We start from the raw sequence: 6,479 nt of genomic DNA, 5'->3' as shown, positions 1-6,479 counted from the left end.
TTGGGGGGTGTACCTTCTCCATCCCAGAGGCTGCAGACAACTATGATTAACTACACAAAAGTGCCAGTTTGATGATAAAAACTGTACTTAGCATAGACTCTTCTGCTGTAGCAAGAGTCTGGGAGGTGCAGCTCTTGAGGAATTTTTTTTTTTTTTATGGAAGCTTTTGTTAACATCAGATATCTAATTAACTTAGGTTTTAAAACTACTGAGGTGCTGTGCCTCAAGAAAGTTGGCTATCAAAATAGTTTCAACTAAGATAATTACCCTGAACCTGCAATGGAAGAAAGAATTAAAATTTTCCCTTTTTTTTTTTTTTAAAGAAAAGCCAATGTATCGAATAACGTGAAAGCATTTTGTTGTGGTATCCCTGTCTATGAAGTTGAGGCTAGATCAACTTACTCACCAATATAATTATCATATCCAGAGTTTATCTCGGGAAATTGCCTTCCAGAATAAGGAAAACACAGCATCTGTGCCCACAAGGCTGCTTTGGCTCCCCCCGAGGATGAAAGCTCCAGCCGCTCTGTAGTTATAATCAAACTGGCTCTCCCCCGGCCTCCCCCGGCCCATCCATCACACAGTAATAACAGACTCACTGGCTACTGATCTCCAGAATGGTGTTTAGAATATCAAATGTTTCAACTCTCACCTGTGTGCATGATGACTCCCAAGTGTGTGTCTTCAACCCAGGTCTTCCTCTTCCACTCCCTTAGACTCCAGGTCAAGCTCTTCAGCTGCCTCTTGGGCACCTGGGCTTCCCGCCAGACTCTCCAAGGCAGTAGCTCCAAAACCAAACTCACCATCTTCCCCTCTTTACCTCCCACCATAAATGGACTCCTTTGCTCAGATTCCTTGCCTTCCTAGACTCATTATCCTGACAATCACTCACAACCTTTATTTTAAGGGTTAACATTATTATGTTTTAGTAGACTTTATATTGTAGAACAGTTTTAGATTTCCAAAAAAAAAATGAGACGATAGTACAGAGAGTTCCCTTATAACCCATAGTCAGTTTCCATTATTAACATCTTTTATTAGCATGGTATATTTGTTACAACTAATAAACTAATACTGGCACATAACTATTAACTAAAGTCCATGTTTTATTCAAATTTCCTTAGTTTTTATATAATATCCTTTTTCTGCCCCAGGACCCCAACCGAGATACCGCATCACCTTTAGTCATTATGTCTCCTTAGTTCCTCTTGACTGTGACAATCCCACAGGCTTTCCTTGTTTTTGATGACCTTGATAATTTAGAGGAGTACTGCTCAAGTATATTCTAGAATATCCTTCTTTTGGAATTTACTGATGTCTTCTCATGACTAAACTGGGAGTATAAGTTATTAGGAGGAAGACTGCAGAAGTTAAATGCTGATATTAAGAAATTTAAGGCATTGTTTGGACATTGGAGAGGGTTGGTCACCACCTTCATCTGATAGAGAAAAGGCTAATACTAGTTCAGATACTGCACTTATTAAACTGAATCATAATTATTCATTCTCCTCTTTTCCCCTAGTCTCTAAGCTCTTTGAGAGTAGAGACTGTGCTTGATTGATACCTATATCCCCAGAATCTAGCGCTGGGCATGAAACTGAGTCAGGGCTTGATGATATTTGAAGCTTTGATTTGTTTCCTCATCTGTAAAGTAGGATAATAGAACTTATTTCATAGGAATTTGATGATTAAATTAAAATATTAAGATACTGGGCACAGGGCCTTGCACAGAGAGTATTAAGTACTGAAATATGCACACGGTACTCACATATGTTAGCTACCATTTTGTCACCATTATTAGGACGTACATGTTATACAATATACACTGGGGACCCAAAGAACTGACTTTGATCCACTCTATATCTAAAGTAGTAAACTTAGTGGTTAGATGGAAACAAGAAGGGCCAAGCTCAGCTTTATACTTCAGAGAATTCTCTTCTGTAAAATTCATGTTGCACTTAGTTCACTTTGACAAGATTCCCTAAAAATGGTCCAGATCCAAAGAAGCATAAGGCATGGCTCCTACTCTCAGGACCTTATAAATTGATCGTCAGATAGTAATACAGGGTAGCATTCGGCAAGGAGCCAAGCAGAAACCATGTGGGTATGGGAAGTTCTGAGTAGGGGCTCTGTGTATATGGGCTGTATTGTTGCTAAGGTCTAGGATGTGGGCATTAAATGATGGGTCAGGTTTGGATATTCAAAGAGAAAGGTGGCCAAGTCATGAGCAAGGATCTGGAAAGAATGAGTATACAGAAATTCAGTGCCTGAGAGGAGTCCAACCTGCCAGGCACTTGGATTTATGCACACAAGAGTAGGAGAGGGCATTGGACAGGACATCAGATAGAGCAAGATAACAGGATGGGGACGGCTTGAAATCTGGCTTAAAGGATAATGGAGAACCACTTATATTTTTGAGCAAGGGAGTTACAAGATAAAGATGGAATTTTCAGGAGACGGGATGCTTGCAGTTGGCCTGACTAGCCAGAAACAGAAAGACTAGTGGTGGAAAGGCTAGCATGCTAGTTTATTCAGTCATTTATCAATTCATTGGTCATATGTGCACTCAAAAAATATTTATGGAATTCCTATCAGACTTGGTATATGAAAGATATAATCCTCGGCCCCTGCCCTCAATGAACTCACGGACTAGAGGGAGAGAGATTAAAGAAGCTTCTGCTATAATCCAGCCTACGTCATAGTAAAATCAGAGAGAAAAGAATGGAATAATATGTGGGAGATGTCAGATAGATAGATAGATAAAGATATACATCTATTATAAAAACAAATGAAAGAAGTCATGGATCAAGAAGTAGGAGGAGAACCTAATACAAGCAAGGTCTAAAAAGACAATAATCAATAATGTCAAACTCTACTGGTACACGGCAGAGAACTTGCCCAGGAATAATAACTAACAACAACAATAACAACAACAGCAATACCACTTTTAAATGGTTACTATGTCCCAGACCTTGAAACAATTCTAAGGTGTTAATATATTTTCTCATTTTTCTTTGTGCCTAACATAGCATAAGGCAAGAGTAGTTCTCAATAAATGACTCATGTTATAGGCCGAACGAGTGCTCTTAGGAATCTGGATGTTTGGATAGTATAGTTGGTGCTGGAATGTTAGAAATGGGGTTTACAGGTTGATAGAGTAGTAGTTTCTTTTCTCAGGTCACCCTCTCTGTGTTAAATCGTTAGTTTACTCCTAGTCAGTAAAATCCTGTATGATAAGATGCCTTCCCTTTGTCCTATATGAGACTGCATTTCTTACTCATGTGGGGTTGGGTGGAGCCCAGAATGTTCTTCAATCCAACCTCTCTGGCAAATAGAACCTCTGGACCTTTGGGAGATTGGTCATTCCTTTCCTAAAGCACTCATGTTCTAAAGTACATTACAGAGGAGAGGGCGTTTTCTGAGCATGGGCTGGATTCAGACAGGGAAATTTGGGGGTGGGGAGGAGATAGAAGTGGACTGTATTTCCAAGAAAAGTTGCCAGTGGAAATGTACTTGTTCTTACTTCTCTCTATGGCATCTCAGAACTGCTTTATATTCATCCAGAGACTGACCACAATTTAGAAAAACAGGAGACTTCTGCTGAGTGACTTTCAGTTTGGGGAACCAAATCTCTCTCATATGCAAGGGGAAACATCATATTAGGAAAGATTGTTACCATTGGTGCTCCTTCAGTTCAGGCTAGGACTGCCTAACTTGCTCTGTAAACTGCATGCAATGGCTTTCCACATATGTGTGAGTGTGTGAGTTGCCCACCCAACAAATGTCTCTAGAAAGAGTTTTCAGATGTACAATGGGGTATGTTCTAAAGTTTCAGAATACAGCTGAGAAAAACGAACAAACACCTTTATTTAAACACAAAGTTTTTTAAAGGGAGAGCAGGAATTCTGATGCTAAAATAAACCTTAGCAAACAACTTTAAGCCAGCAAACCTACCTCCTGCTCATAGCGTCTCCTCTAATAAAAAGACAGGCCTCCAGCCCCCTCTGAGTCACAGACTCAGTTCTAAACTCTTCTCTCTGCCCTAATGTTCATTCCACATCTGGAAAGCATGGAGCATAACACAGGTATTTATTAAAGTGGAAGATTTCATCCATAGTCACTTATGTAAGGGATCCAGGATTCAAACTTGGTTCTTTCTGCTCTCAATTTCTTCCAATCCATCTGGTGGCCTTCTATAATCCAACACTGACCCCATGATCAATCAAAGGTCACAGGCAAAATCAGCTTCCTTCAGAAAGCATGGACCAGTCTGGAAGAAAGAAGTGGAACAGTGTTTGTGGGAATAAAGGAGTAGGTGATGAGAATCAACATTAGTGGTAGCTTGTTTGGGACAAAGGAAAAAGATAAGTTACTTAGAGTTGTTTTCATTGTCCTTTCAAAGGCCTTTTTGCTCATCACCCTGAGTTCCCTATAAGTACATCCTCTTGTTCATGGTATTTTAAAATCATATGTCTACCAAGTGTATGATTTAAGTTTTGCTTTTCAAATATGTATCAGGACATGAATTTATATAGGAAAGCTGGTCAGGGGCCACGTGTGTGGGGGGTAGTAAGAGCAAGCTTGGAGGGATGTTCTGCTCCAGGTCTTGGAATATTTCACTCTCACAAGCAATAAAAGATTTCAATACTGACAGGGCAGGGGGCGGGGGGGATGTATGGATGGGCTGCTGTAGAAGAGATGACATAGCGAAGGGAATGAAACCCTGTGTGGTCAAGAAGAAGCCGGACAGCCCTCAAGCAGCTGCCTTCAGGGCATAGGGGCCCCCTGGAATTTAGCCACCTGGCTCCAGGGAAGATACCTTGGGGTGAGATAATGTGCCTTGTTCCGCCTGGGGCTGACTTAATTTACTTTTAATTACATAGCTTCACAAAAATATTGGGTGAATGAAATAGAGTCCCATCAGCAGCAGGTCCTTAAAAATGAGAATCCCGGGCTTCCCTGGTGGCTCAGTGGTTGAGAATCTGCCTGCCAATGCAGGGGACACGGGTTCGAGCCCCGGTCTGGGAAGATCCCACATGCCGCGGAGCAACTGGGCCCGTGAGCCACAATTACTGAGCCTGCGCGTCTGGAGCCTGTGCTCCGCAGCAAGAGAGGCCGCGATAGTGAGAGGCCCGCGCACCGCGATGAAGAGTGGCCCCCGCTTGCCGCAACTGGAGAAAGCCCTCGCACAGAAACGAAGACCCAACACAGCCAAAAATAAATAAATAAATAAATAAATAAATAAATAAATTTATTAAAAAAAAAAAAAAAAAGAGAATCCCAAATCCTTTTAACCTGGTTGGTAGTAACTTGTGGATTGCTGTAACTCCTCATATCATCACACACATATACATACACACACATATACATACACACACATTTTCCTGAACCTCACTCCTCTCTCTAAAATTTATCGTTCCTGAAATCTTAGCAGATTCCTCAGCAATTGACTGGGGATCGATGGGAAGGAAAATAGGGCCACAGCACAGTAATTCAATTTGACAAAATTCAGTGTTTATTCAATTAAACTCAAATGTTTATTTAGTACCCTACTGGGCCCTGGGTTAGTGGACCTGACAGAGTTTCTTCCCTCAAAGAGTCACAGCCAAATGGACAACTTTCCAGGCTTAGATTCACCCTTGGGAGCTTATGAAAATACAGATTCCTCAGCTTCATCCTGGCTTTCTGAATTAGAATATCTAGGGTGATGGGACCCAGGAATCTATATTTTAAAAAGCCATCACAGGTGAAGGTGACTTTTATGCACTATAAACTTTGAGACCATCTTCCTTAGGCTCTTAACTTACCATTTTGATTTCAGACCTCAAGCACAGAGAACACTCTGGTGGCCCACCTGGTGATGGTGAGGGACAGATTTCCTGAGCCTCTAACATGCAGGAAAATGCAGCTGACTTCACCTGGGACACCAGAACTAAAAGACACCCAGCCCAAAGTTCCTCTTGGCCCACATGTCACAGGAACAACCTACAAAGAAAAAGACACAACTGTGACTTGAGGAGCAAGCTGGAACGTGTGCCCAGGATCCAAGTTCAGATGTACCCATTGGAGACTGACGCTACCTCTTCTAACCCCTACCTCAGAACTACCTTTTGAAGTGGGTATTTTAACTATCTGTATTTAACAGAATGAGGATGCCAGCTTAGCAATATTGAGTGTCCTGCCCATGCTACAGGAATTTTAATTCACTTTCCCTAAATCCAATCCGAAGTTGTTAGATGCTTCCAACTTTGGAAGACCTTTTCTAAGAGGTTCATATCCAAGAGTACAATGTTTCAACAGGAACTTGGGCAGAAGTAAATGAAGCCCAGCCACTGGGAAGCAGCTATGATGTTATAGGACATTGATCTAAGCCTTAGATTATAGGCCTGGCTCTGCTGTTTACTAACTAGTGGCCTCAGACATGTTACCACTGTCTATGCAGTTCCCTAAGCCAGACTCCCAGGGGTCATCCACATCCC

This window comes from Balaenoptera musculus, chromosome 6 (assembly GCF_009873245.2).
Source record: "Balaenoptera musculus isolate JJ_BM4_2016_0621 chromosome 6, mBalMus1.pri.v3, whole genome shotgun sequence".
Lineage (NCBI taxonomy): Eukaryota > Metazoa > Chordata > Mammalia > Artiodactyla > Balaenopteridae > Balaenoptera > Balaenoptera musculus.
The sequence above is the reverse complement of the archived record's forward strand: the minus strand, read 5'-3'. Positions refer to the sequence as shown.